The following is a 15,933-nucleotide window of genomic DNA, read 5'->3' as shown; positions in this document are numbered from 1 at the left end:
CCAAGTGTCGCTGGTTCGATTCCCAGTCAGGGCATGTTACTAGGTTGCACGTCAGGTCCTCAGTTGGGGGCGCGAGTGAGAGGCAATCACACAGTGATGTTTCTCTCCCTCTCTTCTCTTTTCCCCTCTCTCTAAAAATAAAAAAATAAAACAAACAAACAAAAAAGTTAGCAAACCAAATCCAGTAATACAGAAAAAATATGATACATCATGATCAAATGTACTTATTTCTAGGATGCAATTTGATTCAATGCCTGCATATCAATTAATGTAATAAGCCACATAAAAAATGAAGAATAAAAATCATTTGATCATATCAATAGAGGCAGAAAAACTTTGACAAAATCCAGTATCCTTTTATGATAAAAACTCTCAGCAAATTGTGATTGCAAGGAACATATTTCAACATAATAATAGCCATATAAGACAAATCCATAGAAAACATCATAATCAGTGGAGGGAATTAAAAACCATATTTCCTAAGACAGAGAAATCCACATTCACCACTCTTATGCATAACAGTACTATTAATCCTGACCACAGCAATCAGTCAAAATGAAGAAATAAAAGTCATCCAAATTAAAAAGGAAGAAGTAAAACTCTAATTATTCATAGATGATGTAATAAAGTATATAGAAAATCTTAAAGATTCTAACAGCAAAAACTTTTAGAACTGATAAATTTAGTATAGTAGCAGGATACAAAATAAATACTCAGAAATAAGTTCCATTTTTACTCACCAATAATGAAATATTAGAAAGGATAAATAAGAAAATGATACTATTTAAAATTACATTAAAATTTAAAAAAATGGGACTTCTGGCCAAGATGGAGTCCTAGACAGACACACTGCATCTCCCTCCACAACTAAGAAGGAATATAACTACCTCAAAACTAGAGATAACCAGAAGTTCCAGAAAATTAAGCTTCATGGAAGTCCAACAAAGATATAAAGAAGAAATATTCATCGAGATAGGTATGAGGGGTGGAGCTGGGACTGAAAGGATGTGGTATGGTGGTGGCAGCAGCGGCAGCAGTGGCAGGCTGGCAGAAAGTGCAGTCAAATATTTTTAAAAGTTGAGAAGAACACCTGGGGAGCACTGCTAGCACCAGACCAGACCACACAGCTCATGGTTCCAGTGCTGGGGACAATAAAGCTTCATTGTTTCTGACTGTGCAAACCCGTTGGGGTTGGGGTGGAGGCAGAAACTGCCGGTATCTCAGCAGAGTCGCTTGTTTAAAGAACCCCCATGGTCTTAGAACATCCACAGTCCCACCCACTCTGGGAAAATTGGCCAGGGAAACAGCTAGAGAGGCGCCAAGCCCATATGGAAATGGGAGAAGTGCCTGGAAAAGGACAAGTGCTGAGTAAGAGGAATTGTTTCCTCTCAGACCCCTCCCCCACACACAGGGCCAAAAGGTAGTAAAACAGGTTGCCCTGTACTGATGAATACTTAAGGCTCTATCCCTTGCAACATAAAAGGTGCAACAGCTCTACCTAAGACACAGGGGCAAACAAACACAGGAGCCTGTCAAGTTGTGGAGACAGAGAAGCATGGCACAAAAGAGGGCACGGATCAAGGTTCCAGTGGGAGAACTATGCGATGAGGAGATAACCAACCAAACAAATGAAGAGATAGCCAACCTAACAGATGAAGAGTTCAAAACATTGGTGATAAAGATGCTCACAAACGAGAGATATGTTTAAGTATGGCAAACAAATAAGGGAAGAAGTGAAGGCTATGCTAAATTAAAGGAAGGGAAATTCACACAAAACCAATGGGGAAGAGAAGGAAACCAGGGTTCAAATCAATGATCTGGAATATGAGGAAGAAAAAAACAGTCAACTAGTACAAAATGAGGTAACAAGAATTGAAAAAAAAATGAGGAGAGGCTTGGGAACCTCTGGAACAACTTTAAATGTGCCAACATTCGAATCATAAGGGTGCCAGAAGGAGAAGAAGAAGAGCAAGAAAATGAAAGCTTATGTGAAAAAAAAATGAAGAAAAACTTCACAAATTTGGTGAAGGAAACTGACATACAAGTTCAGGAAGCACAGAAAGTCCCAAAGAAGCTAGACCCAAAGAGTACCACACCATCATAATTAAAATGCCAAAGGTTAAAGATAAAGAGAGAATCTTAAAAACAGAAAGAGAAAAGCAGAGTCATAAGGTTGATGCAAAAATAATGACCAATTTCGAGGTCTATTTTAAAAATAAAAAAGCCCATGATTATGAAAACATTTATTTGTTAACATAACCTCTTTTGCTTTCTAGAACCTCATTCCATCTCTCAACTGGCTTATAAATGCCACACTTGTAAAATTCTTAGGTTTTGAAGCAAAATATGAATCCAACTCATTTTAAACCTCTTATCTCGATGTCAACCTAAGACCATCAAAATGGTTCTGTAGTCCCCAAAACAAGTGATAATCAGAAGGAGCAAGGTCAGGAGAATATGGAGGATGAAGCAGTATTTCCCAATCAAGCTCTTTCAAGAAATTTTGGTGAGTCGAGCTGTTTGAGGATGAGCATTATTGTGATGGAAGATGACACACTTTCTGTTGACTAAGGAGGGTCACTTTTGGTTCAAAGCTTCTTTCAAATGACAAAGTTGTTCTCAGTGAAGATTAGCAGCAATTGTTTGATTGTTGTCTAACAGTTCATAATGGATAATTCCTTCTATATCCCACCATACACTCAACATGATCTTCTTTAAATGAAGTTCTCCTCTTAGTTGTTAAACTCTTCTTCCTCCTCAACTGATCCATAGTCAGCAACCTTTAATGTTATGGTAAAGGATCCATTTCTCAGCACCTGTAACAAGCCTACCTAAAAATGGTGCCTGAAGATGTCGCAAAAGCAATGATTCACAACAAGCAGTACGCTGTTGCAGATTCTCTGGAGACAGTTTGTGTACATCTGACTTTCCAACTACTGAAAACTTTCTGATCCTTTTCAGTTGGTGTAGCATGGCTGCATTAAATTGTTCTGCAGGTTCCCTAGAGGTAGTGGTGGGGTTTTCTGTGACAACAGCTTCCAACACTTCAATCAAGTTTTTTTAAATGACCCTATTTTGGCTTGTCTTTCAAACTGAAATCTCCATTTCGGAAACTGGAAAACCACTTCCTTCTACTTCTTTCAGTCATTGTATCATCTCCATAAGTGCTCTGAATAGAATTTGCTGTTGTATTTGCACCTTTATGAAACTCACAGAGTAAAACATTTCTAATGTTGTCTTTAGATGGGACGAACATGGGTGCAAATATTGCAGAAGATTATGAACAATACTATGATAACCTTAAAAATTAAGGTATAAATTAGTTACTGTGACAACAAAATAGTATAAGAAGAGGCACAAATTTAATAAATACTACATAAAACTTTTTTTTAAGTTGGACATTACTTTTGTACCAACCTACAAAGGGGTGCCTATAAGACTATCAGCTGATTTCTCAAAAGAAACTTTGCAGGCAAGAAGGGACTGGCAAGAAGTATTCAATGTGATGAAAAGCAAGGACCAACAAACAAGACTACTCTATCCAGAAAAGCTATCATTTAGAATGGAAGGTCAGATAAAGTTCTTCCCAGACAAGATAAAGTTAAAGAAGTTCATCATCACCAAGCCATTATTATTGAAATGTTAAAGGGACTTATTTAAGAAAAAGAAGATTAACAGTATGAACATTAGAATGACAACAAACTCACAACTATCAACAACTGAATCTAAAAAATAAAAACTAAAACAAACTAAGCAAACAACCAGAACAGGAGCAGAATTACAGGTATAGGGATCATTTGCAGGGTTATCAGATGGGAGGGGGAAGGGGGAGAAATGGGGAAATGGTGCAAGGACTAAGAAGCATAATTGGTTGGTACAAAATAGACAGGGGAAAGTTAAGAATAACATAGGAAAGGGTGAAGCCAAAGAACTTATATGCATGACCCATGGATGTTATCTAAGGGGGGGTGAGATTGCTGGAGAGAAGTGGGGTACTGGGAAGAGGGGAACAAAGGGAAAAGAAATTGGGACAAGTGTAACAACATAATCAATAAAATATACTTTAATTTTTTTAATACCTGGGCATAAATTTAATCAATAAGGTAAAAGACCTATACTCAAAAAATATAAGACACTAGAAAAAAAAAGATACAAATAAATGTAAACATACACTGTGCTCAGAGTTTGAAAGAACTAACATTGTTAAAATATCCATACTACCTAAAGCAATTTACTGATTCAACACAATTCCTATCAAAATACCAATGAAGTTTTTCACAGAAGTAGAATAAATAATTCAAAAATTTATATGGAACCACAAAAGACCCCAAATAGCAACAGTTATCTTGAGAAAGAAGCACAAAGTTGGAGGACTCTGTAACTGGCATAAAAACACACATGTAGATTAATGGAACAGATTAGAGAGACCAGAAATAAACCCATGCATATATGGTCAATTCGTCGGCAGCCGTCCGTCTCGAGAGACGATGGTGTAGCTTCTTAAGAGTCTATCTGCACCGCCGAGAATGGCTGTGCAGTCCGACTCGGGAGTGACACGGTATCTGTCTCCTCCCGTGTTGAATCGACATCTTGCGATGATGCTGAAGCTACAGAGCCTGGGCAGGGTGATATGGAGGGTCTGCTGTTGCCCATGCAGCAGACCCCCCCTCTCTTCGCAGCTGAAGGGTCCAAGGGAAAGACGGAGTCGATACAGCTTGGCTTCAGGTGCGCCGCAGGAGTTGCCGGTGTTGACTACAACGTCAAACCGCCTTAGGGACTCCGGCTCCGGATTTTCTGTCGGGGTTTACTCCCTTAGCCTTTCCCCTGAAGAGGTATGCCGCAAGGCAGCGGAGGTTTTTTGGAGTCAGAGTTTTCCTTCTCTGATGTACCCTGACTGGAAGATCGAACCAGCGACACTTAGCTCGCAGGCTGACGCTCAATCCACTGAGCTAAACCAGCCAGGGCCAAATATGGTCAATTAATACTTAGAGAAGAACTGAACATATTGTAATACAATGGACAGTCTATTTAATAAATGGTGTTAGAAAAATTGGACAGATAAAAAAAATGTGAAACTAGACCATCTTTATACACCATATGCAAGAATAAACTCAAAATTGATTAAATACTTAAATGAAAGGCTCAATAACATAAAAATTCTAGAAAAATAGGCAGCAAATTCTTGGGCAATTTGCTTAGTAATATTTTTTCTGATATATCTTCTTAGGCAAGGGAAACAAAAGAAAAAATAAATGAGACTACATCAAACTAAAATTTTTTACACAACAAAAGAAACCATCAACAAAACAAAAGACATCCGACCTATTGGGAGAATATATTCACTAATGATACATCTGATAAGGAGTTAATGTCCAGAATTTATTTTTAAAACACCATACAACTCAACACCAAAATATCAAGCTACTTAAAAAATGGCAGAGGACCTGAATACACACGTCTGCAACGAGTATATACAGATGGTCAATAGGCATATGAAGGATGCTCAACATAACTAATCATCAGAGAAATACAAATTAAAGTCACAGTGATATATCATCTCACACCTATCAGAATTTTTATCATCAATAAAACAACAAAAGCAAACATGTGGAGAAAAAAATCCTCATGCACTGTTGGTGGGAATGCAGATTGGTGCAGCAACTATTAAAACAATATGGAGACTTCCGGCTAAGACAGAGGCATAGACAGAAATGCTGTGTCTCTCTCCACAACTAAGAAGGACTACAACTACCTCGAAACTAGAAACAACTAGAAGTTCCAGAAAATCAAAATACATGGAAGTACAGAAAAAAAAAGATGTAAAGAAGAAATACTCATCCAGACAGGTAAGAGGGATGGAGCCGGGGTGGAGAGGATCCAGTGTTGTGGCTGCAACAGTGGCAGGTTAGCAGAAAGTGCAGTCACACGTTTTAATAAGTCAGAAGGGACACCTGGAGAGCATTCCCAGCTCCTCACCAGACCTCACAGCTCATGGTCTCAGGACCGGGGAAAATCAAGTTTCATTGCTTCTGATTGTGCAGACCTGTGAGGGTTGGTGTGGAAGCAGAAACTGCTGGTATCTCAGCAGAGTCTGCTTGTTTAAAGGGCCCCCATGGTCCTGGAAAGTCCACAGACCCACCCACTCTGGGAACGATGGCCAGGGCAGCAGCTAGAGGGGCGAGTTCAATGCGGAAGTGGGAGAGATGCCTGGAGAAAGGGCGAGTGCTGGGAAGGCAGCATTGTTCCCTCTCGGACCCCTCCCCCATATACAGTGCCACAATGTGGTGAAACAGGTCACCCTGTACTGATGAATCCCTAAGGCTCTGCTCCTTCCAACGTAACAGGAGCAACAGCTCTACCTGAGAAATGGAGACAAACAAACACAGGAATCTGTCAGAATGAGGAGAGAGACAAGTATAGCCCAAAAGGGGGAATGGATCAAGGTTCCAGTGGGAGAACTAAGTGACAAGGAGATAGCCAACCCAACAGATGAGGAGATAGACAACCTATCAGATGCAGAATTCAAAACACTGGTGATAAAGATGATCACAGGCTTGACAGATATGCTCGAGTTTGGAAAACACAAAAGAGAAAAGTGAAGGCTATGCTAAGTGAAACGAAGGAAAATCCACACAAAACCAATGGTGAAGGGAAGGAAACCAGGGTTCAAATCAATGATTTTAAACATAAGGAAGAAAAAAAGAAAAAACAGTCAACCCATGCAGAATGAGGAGGCAAGAATTGAAAAAAATGAGGAAAGCTTCCCAAATTTTGCGAAAGAGTTGGATATACTGGTTCGGGAAGCACGGAGGGTCCTGAGCAAGCTGGACCCCAAGGGAACCACACCAGGACACATCGTGATGGAGATGCCAAAGGTGAAAGATAAAGAGAGAGTCCAGGGGGCAGCAAGAGAGAGGTGAAGAGTTGCATGCAGGGGGTGCCTATAGGACTATCAGCTGATTTCTCAGTGGACATTTTGCAGGCAGGAAAGGACTGGCAAGCAGTACTCAATATGATGAGCGGCAACCTGTAACCAGGAGTACTCTATCCAGCAAAGCTATCATTCAGACTGGAAGGGCAGATGAAGTGCTTCCCAGACAAGGTGAAGCTAAAGGAATTCATCATCACAAAGCTATTATTATATGAAATGTCAAAGGGACTTACTTAAGAAAAAGAAGATCAAAACTATGAACACTAAAATGACAACAAACTCACATCTATCAACAAATGAATCTAAAAAATAAAAACTAAAACAAACTAAGCAAACCAGACTAGGAACAGAATCATAGGTATGGAGATCATTTGGAGGGTTATCAGCTGGGGAGGGGGAGGGGAAGAAATGGGGAAATGGTGCAAGGATTAAGAAGCATAATTGTTTGGTACAAAATAGACAGGTGGGAATTAAGAATCATATAGGAAAGGGTGAATCCAAAGAATTTATATGCATGACCCATTGACAGGAACTAAGGGGGGTGGGATTGGTGGAGAGAAGGGGGGTACGAGCAGAGGGGAGCAAAGGGGAGAAAAATTGGAACTACTGTAACAACATAATCAATAAAATATACTTTAAAAAACAGTATTGAGGTTTTCTAAAAATGAAATTTTTTATACTCCAGTGATTACATTTCTGGGGATTTATTCTAAGAAACCCAAAACAGTAATTCAAAAGAATATATGCACCCTTTATGTTTATTGCAGCATTATTTACAATAGCCAAATTATGGCAGCAACCCAAGTGCCCATCAGTTGATGGTTGGATAAGAAAGTATTACTTGCCCATAAAAAATAACATTACCATTTTAAACAGCATGAATAGACCTAGAGGGAATTATCTTAAGTAACATAAATCTGCTAGAGCCATATATCACTTACATGTGAAATCTTAAAAAATGAACAAACAAAACAGAATCAGACTCATACAGAGAACAGACTGATGGTTTGCCAGAGGGGAAGGGGTTTGGGGGACTTGGAAAAAAGATAAAGAGATTGAGAAATTCAAATTGGTAGTTACAAAATATTCATGAGGATGTGAAATACAGCATAAGAAATATAGTCAATATTATTTTATTATTATTATTATTTTTTTTTTTTTAGGCATCACAGGGTCACTTTTTTTTTAATTTTATTTTTTGGTTATTCAATTACAGTTGTCCCATATTTCCCCCATTGCTCCCCCCTCCCAGCCTATCCCTTCTCCCACAATTATATCCCTCCCTGTTCTCCATGTACATGAGTCATTCATACACGTTCCTTGACTAGACCCTTCCCTTACTTATCCCCGCTTCTCTCCCTCCCCCCTCCCCCCTACTGACTACTATTCTAGTCTTTGCTTATTTAGTTCGTTTGTTTGTGTTGCTCTTTAGTTTCCTATATTAGGTGATATCATATGGTATTTTGCTTTCTTTGTCTGGCTTATTTCACCAAGCACAATTCTCTCTAGTTCCATCCATGTTGTCGCAAATGGCAGGAGTTCCTTCTTTCTTTCTGCTACATAGTATTCCATTGTGTAGATGTGCCACCGTTTTTTGATCCACTCATCTACAGATGGGCACTTAGGCTGTTTCCAGCACTTAGCTATTGTAAACAGGGCTGCTATGAACATAGGGGTGCATACGTTATTTTGAATTAGGGTTTTATGATTTTTCAGGTATAATCCTAGCAGTGGAATCACTGGTTCAAATGGCAGTTCCATTTTTAGTTTTTTGAGGTAATTCCATACTGTTTTCCATAGTGGCTGCACCACTCTGCATTCCCACCAACAGTGCAGTAGGGTTCCTGTTTCTCCACATCCTCGCCAGCATTTGTTGTTTGTTGATTTGTTGATGATGGCCATTCTGACAGATCTAAGGTGGTATGTCATTGTGGTTTTTACTTGCATCTCTCTGATGGCCAATGATGTTGAACATTTTTTCATGTGCCTATGGACCTTCTGTATGTCCTCTTTGGAGAAGTGTTTGTTCAGGTCCATTGCCCATTTTTTAATTGGGTTGTTTGTTTTCTTGATGTTGAGTCATATAAGCTCTTTATATATTTTGGAGATCAGTTCCCTGTCTGTGATATCATTGGCAAATATGTTTTCCTATATGGTTGGTTTCCTTTTCATTTTCCTGATGTTTTCTTTTGATGAGCAGAAACTTTTTAGTTTGATGTAGTCCCATTTGTTTATCTTTTCCTTTATTTCTCTTGCCTTAGGAGATGTATCCGTGAAGATATTGTTACGTGTGATATCTGAAATTTTCCTGCCTATGTTTTCCTCTAGGACTTTTATGGTATCACGACTTACATTTAAGTCTTTAATCCATCTTGAGTTTATTCTCGTGTGTGGTGTAAGTTGGTGGTCTAGTTTCATTTTTTTGGAGGTCCCTAACCAGTTCTCCCAACACCATTTGTTAAAGAGGCTCTTCTCATTCCATTTTATGTTCCTTCATCCTTTATCAAAGATTAGTTGACCATAGAGGCCTGGGTTTATTTCTGGGCTTTCAATTCTGTTCCATTGATCTATATGTCTGTTCTTATGCCAATACCAGACTGTTTTGATCACAGTGGCTTTGTAGTATTGTTTGATGTCTGGTATCGTGATTCCTCCTGCTGTGTTCTTCTGTTTCAAGATTGCTTTTGCTCTTCGGGGTCTTTTTTGGTTCCATATGAATTTTTGGAGAATTTGTTCTAGGTCAGTGAAATATGACATTGGTATTTTAATAAGGATTGCATTGAATCTGTAAATTGCTTTGGGTAGTATGGCCATTTTGATGATGTTGATTTTTCCCATCCAAGAACATGGTATTTGCCTCCATTTATTTGTATCTTCCTTAATTTCTTTCTTCAATGTTGCATAATTTTCAGTGTACAGGTCTTTTCTCTTTGGTTAAGTTTATTCCTAGGTACTTTATTTTTCTTGTTGCTATAGTAAATGGTACTTTCTTTTTTGCCTCTGTCTCTGATATTTTATTGTTGGTGTACAGAAATGCCTTAGATTTCTGTATATTGATTTTGTACCCTGCTATTTTGCCAAATTCACTTATTATATCAAGGAGTCTTTTAGTGGAGTTTATAGGGTTTTCTAGGTATACTATCATGTCGTCTGCAAATAGTGATAGTTTTACTTCTTCTTTCCCAATTTGGATGCCTTTTATTTCTTTGTCTTGCCTGATTGCTGTGGCTAGGACTAGACAACCTTGTCTAGTTCCTGATTTCAGGGGGAATGCTTTCAGATTTTGTCCATTGAGTATGATGTTGGCTTCAGGCTTCCCATATATAGCCTTAATGATGTTAAGGTATGCTGCCTCTATTCCCATTTTGCTGAGTGTTTTCAACATAAATGGATGTTGTACTTTATCAAATGCTTTTTCTACATCTATAGATATGATCATGTGATTTTTGTCTTTCATTTTGTTTAGGTGATGTATTATATTTATTGATTTGTGAATATTAAACCATCCTTGCATCCCTGGGGTGAATCCCACTTGATCATGGTGTATGATCTTTTTGAGGTATTGTTGGATCCTGTTTGCCAACATTTTATTGAGGATTTTAGCATCTATGTTCATCAGTGATATTGGCCTGTAGTTTTCTTTCTTTGCTGTGTCTTGACCTGGTTTTGGGATTAGGGTAATACTGGCTTCATAGAAAGAGTTTGGGATTTTTCCCTCTTCTTGAATTTTTTGGAATAGCTTGAGGGGCGTAAGAGTTAGTTCTTCCCTAAATGTTTTGTAAAATTCGCCTGTGAAGCCATCCGGTCCAGGGCTTTTGTGTGCAGGGAGATTTTGGATTACTGTTTCAATTTCCTTCTCTGTTATTGGTCTGTTAAGACTTTCTACTTCTTCTTGATTCAGTTTTGGAAGGTTATATATTTCTAGAAATATGTCCATTTCTAGTAGGTTGTCAAATTTTTTGCCATTTAGTTGTTTGTAGCAATTTCTTATAATTGTTTGTATTTCTGAAGTATCAGTCGTGATTTCTCCTCTTTCATTTCTGATTTTGTTTATTTGGGTCTTCTCTCTTTTTTACTTGATTAGACTGGCTAGAGGCTTGTCGATTTTGTTTATTTTTTCGAAGAACCAGCTCCTAGTTTTATTGATTTTTTGGATTGTTCGTTTAGTTTCTATGTTGTATAACTCTGCTTTGATCTTGATGATTTCCTTTCTTCTTTTTGCCCTAGGCTTTGTTTGTTGTTGCTGTTCTAGTTCTTGTAGCTTTATGGTTAGGTTTTTATTTGAGATTCTTCTAGTCTTTTCAGATATGCCTGTATTGCTATGAACTTCCCTCTTAGGACTTCTTTTGCTGTGTCCCATAGGTTTTGGGCTGTTGTGTGTTCATTGTCATTAGTTTCTAGAAATTTCTTGATTTCCTCTTTGATGTCATTGTTAACCCATTTGTTATTTAAGAGCGTGTTATTCATTCTCCATGAGTTTGGGTGTCTTTGATTTTTTCCCTGAGGTTGATTTTTAGTTTCAAGGCATTGTTGTCTGAAAAGATGCTTGATATAATTTCAATTTTCTTGAATTTGTTCAGGCTTGTTTTGTGTCCTATTATGTAGTCTATCTTTGAAAATGTCCCATGTGCCTTTGAAAAGAATGTATATTTTGCTTCTTTGGGGTGAAAAGTTCTACATATATCAGTTAAGTCCATGTGGTTTAGTGTGTTGTTCAATGCCTGTATATCTTTGGTGATTCTTTGCTTGGATGATCTGTCTATTGTTGATAATGGAGTGTTGAAGTCCCCTACTATGAGTGTGTTGTTGTTCATATCCTTCTTGTGGTCTTCTAGTATTTGCTTTATGTATTTGGGTGCTCCTATGTTGGGTGCATATATGTTTATCAGTATTATATCTTCTTGATGAATTGTTCCTTTAAGTATTATGAAATGTCCTTCTTTGTCTCTTTTTATTGCCCTTGCTTTGAAATCCGTTTTGTCTGAGATGAGGACTGCTACCCCAGCTTTTTTTTGAGGTCCATTTGCTTGGAATATATTTTAATATCCCTTTACTTTCAGTCTGTGTAAATCTTTTGTTTTGAGGTGTGTTTCTTGTAGACAGCAAATATGTGGGTCCTGTTTTGTTATCCATTCCATTACCCTATGTCTTTTAATGGGAGCATTTATCCATTTACATTTAACGTTATTATTGACATGTATTTATTCATTTCCCTTTTTGTATCTCTGTTCCTCTACTCTTTTTTTGTTTTTTCTCTTCCTTTTTCTTAGAATATTCCCTTTAGCATCTCTTGCAATGCTGCTTTTGTGGAGATGTGTTCTTTTAGTCTTCCCTTGTCTGAGAAACTCCTTATTTCACCTTCCATTTTTAATGAGAGCCTTGCTGGGTAGAGTATTCTTGGTTGTAGGCCTTTGTTTTTCATTGCTTGAAATATTTTTGACCATTCCCTTCTGGCTTGTAATGTTTCTGTTGAGAAATCAGTCGATAGCCTTATTGGAGCTCCCTTGTAAGTTATTTGCTGTTTTTCTCTTGCTACTTTTAGGATTCTCTCTTTGTCTTGGAATGTTGCATTTTAAATCTGATGTGCCTTGAAGTCGGTTTTTTGGGGTTCCTCTTTATTGGAACTCTCAGTGCTTCTTGGACTTGCATAACTTTTTCTCTCATCAGGTTCGGAAAATTTTCTGTCACTATTTCTCCTATAGCTTTTCAATTCCATGCTCCTTTTCTTCTCCCTCTCTTATTCTGATGATCCTGATATTATTTCCTTTAATGCTATCCTGTAATTCCCTTATATCTTGTTCATATTTTTCCACTCTTTTTTTTCATTTTGCTGTATCATTTGAGAATTATTACCTACATTATCCTCTAATTCACTAATCTGATCCTCTGCTTCGTTTAGTCCGCTTTTGACTGATTCTACTGTGTTTTTCAGTTCAGAGATTGCATTCTTCATTTCTTCCTGGTTCTTGTTGATAGTTTCTATGTCTTTTTTATGCTGGCGTAGTTCTCTGCAAGTTCCCTGTAATTTTCTTGGAGCTGTTGGTAACTTCCTTGGAGGTTGTCATAGTTGTTTTTGAGGTTTTCGAGCATATTGAGCTTCTCCATCACCATAGTTTTGAATTCCATGTCTGACATTTGGGCTATGTCTATTCCATCTACCTCTCTTTCTGGGGATTCCTCTTTTGTTTTCATTGATAGGTTGTTTCGGCATCTTACCATGTTGGAATCTTCTTGTTTGTTTTTGTTATTTGGATTTGTCTGCTTTGCCTTCCCACCTTTGTGGTATGAGATTCTTTATGGTAGATCTGGGGGTTTCAGTGGTGCAGTCTCTTTGATCTCCTGAGCCTGATGTTCTTGGGGTACCTTTTATATCGTTTGTTTATGCTGTCTGGTTATATTTCAGATTGTTTTGTTAGGATCTTCCTTCTGGCTAGTTGGTTGAGAGTCACTCTATCCACTTTATCTCGAATTCTTTTTTGAAGATGCTGTTAAAAACATAAACACACAGCCCCAGCAGGAGACCCGCACCCTCAAAAATATCCCCCACCCTCTATCCCGCTATCGTCAGCCTACAAGCCAGTATTAATATAAATGTAGAGAGATTAGAGCTTTTACACTATAGGAGGAATAGATAAGAGTTGTTTTAAGGAAGGAAAAATATGATTTTTGAGAGAGGGTGTAATAGGTTAATAATAGTTGTGACTGTGCAAGACAGTAGGTAATATTTATGTTGTATGTTAATAACTATAGAAGAATAAAAGGGGGAATAGTGCAGAATATAGTAGGAAAGTGGAATTGTATAGTATTGGATTTATATAGTAGTTATATTCTACTTATTTAGAGTGAAAGGGAGGCTAAACTAGGCCCACAAACAAATAAACAACAATTGAAGAAGAGGGATAAGAAGGAAAGATTATATAAAACAGATTAGAGATATAGTTTGTTTTTTCCTCCTTTCTTCCCCTCCTCCCTCCTCCCCTCCTCTTTCAGGAAGAAAATAAAAAGGAAAAAGGGAAAAATAAAAAATAAAAAAAAAGAATGTTTTTATTCAGTTCAGCCTTCTTGTGTCGTCTTCTTTTTCTGCGTCCACAGCTGGTCTAATGTGATGGGTCAGAGATTCCTATTCCTTGCAGCAGCGGTGTGCATGAGGTGGCCGGCAGGGCGCAATGCAAGGCAGCGAAGAGCCCACCTCAGGTCTGCCACGTCGCACTCCGGGAAAGCAGGCCACACCGTGCTCTGGGGAAGCTGGCGAGGTGTTTTTTTCACTGAAGCATCAGTGCGCGCCCAAGGCTGCCGGGGAACTAAGCACAGGCCTGCCACACCGCGCTCTGAGAAAGCCAGCTGCGCCCTGCTCTGGGAAAGCCGACGAGGTGTTTTTTTTGTTTGTTTGTTTGTTTTTCACTCGAGTGCCGGTGTGCACCCAAGCGGCTGGGGAACTAGCCTCAGGCCTGCAGCGCCGTGTTCCGGGAGTTGGTCTTTCGCCTCTTAGGGCAGGGCCGCAGACACTTGTGCTCAGTAGACATGAGTGTCTGGGAGTCGCTGCTGCCCGCTGTTCCCACGCCATAGCCGCCCACCGTTCCCACACCTCCTCAGTGAGCATGCGCAGAGCCTGTGCAAGTGCTCTGCGCTTGGGATTCTGGCCTGGTACTTCGGCCTGGCACCCACTGGGCTGGCCAGGGGCGACTGCGCAGTCTTCTGTGTGTCCAGTGGGCCCTTCCTGCGCCCGTTGGGTCACTGATTTTATGTCTGTTGGCATGTGTCTGAGGGGCACCTGGATGCACAGCTTTGTGCACCTGGGCCAGTGAATGAGGGCACTTCCCTATGAGCGCCCCCGTGACCCAAGGGGAGCGTTTGGGAGTGGGGAAGCACACTTCTGCGCCTGCGCTCCTTAAGAATGTCCTATCACCCCCAAACTTTTCCCCCCCTCTCCGCAGTTCACAAGAGAAAAATACAGAGGAAAAATTATGTTTTCACTTGTACAGTAGCACGCTGTCCCCCATCTTCCAGTGTCAATGCCACTATTTTGTTGAGGGTTTTATCATTTATGTTCATCAGCTATATTGGCCTATAGTTTTCTTTCTCTGTTGTGTCTTGACCTGGTTTTGGAATTAGGGTAAAACTGACTTCTTAGAAAATGTTTGAGAATTTTCCCTCTTCTTGGGTTTTTTGGAAAAATTGAGAATGGTTGGCGTTAGTGCTTCCCTAAATGTTCTGAAAACTTCACCTGTGAAGGCAACTGGTCCATAGCTTTTGTGTGCCAGTAGTTTTTTAATTACTGCTTCAATTTCACTCTTTGTTATCTATCTGTTCAGCTTTTTTACTTCTTCTTGATTCAGTTTTAGAAGATTATATGTTTCTAAAAATTTGTCCATTTCTTCTAGGTTGTCAAATTTCTTGCCATACAGTTGTTTGTAGTAATTTCTTAAAATTCTTTATATTTCTGTGATATCAGTCATGATTTCTCCTCTTTTGTTTTTGATTTTGTTTATTGGGGTACTCTCTCTTTTTCTTAATGAGCCTGGCTAAAGAGTTGCTGATTTTGTTTATCTTTTCAAAGAAACAGCTCTTACTTTTGTTGACCTTTTGAGTTGTTTGTTTAGTCTCTATGTCATTTAATTCTTTTCTAATCTTAATAATTTTCTTTCTTCTACTCACTCTTGGTTTTGTTGTTGTACTTCTAGTTCTTGTAGTTATAAGGTTAGATTTTTTATTTCATATTCTTCTATCCTATTAAGGTAGGCCTGTATTGCTATGAACTTTCCTATCAGGACTGCTTTCACTGTGTCCCATAGGTTTTGGGCTGTTGTGTGCTTCATTATTTTTAATTTCCAGAAACTTCTTAATTTCTTCTTTAATGTCATTGTTAACCCATTTATTATTTAATATCATGTTATTTATTCTCCATGAGTTTGAATATCGCATTTTCCCTTGAGGTCGATTTCTGGTTTCAAGGCATTGTGATCTGAGAAGATGCTTCGTATAATTTTAATATTTTTTTAAAA

The sequence above is a fragment of the Furipterus horrens genome, unplaced genomic scaffold (assembly GCF_987537825.1).
Source record: "Furipterus horrens unplaced genomic scaffold, mFurHor1.1.pri manual_scaffold_9, whole genome shotgun sequence".
In the NCBI taxonomy this organism is placed as follows: domain Eukaryota; kingdom Metazoa; phylum Chordata; class Mammalia; order Chiroptera; family Furipteridae; genus Furipterus; species Furipterus horrens.
This window is presented reverse-complemented; position numbering follows the sequence as displayed.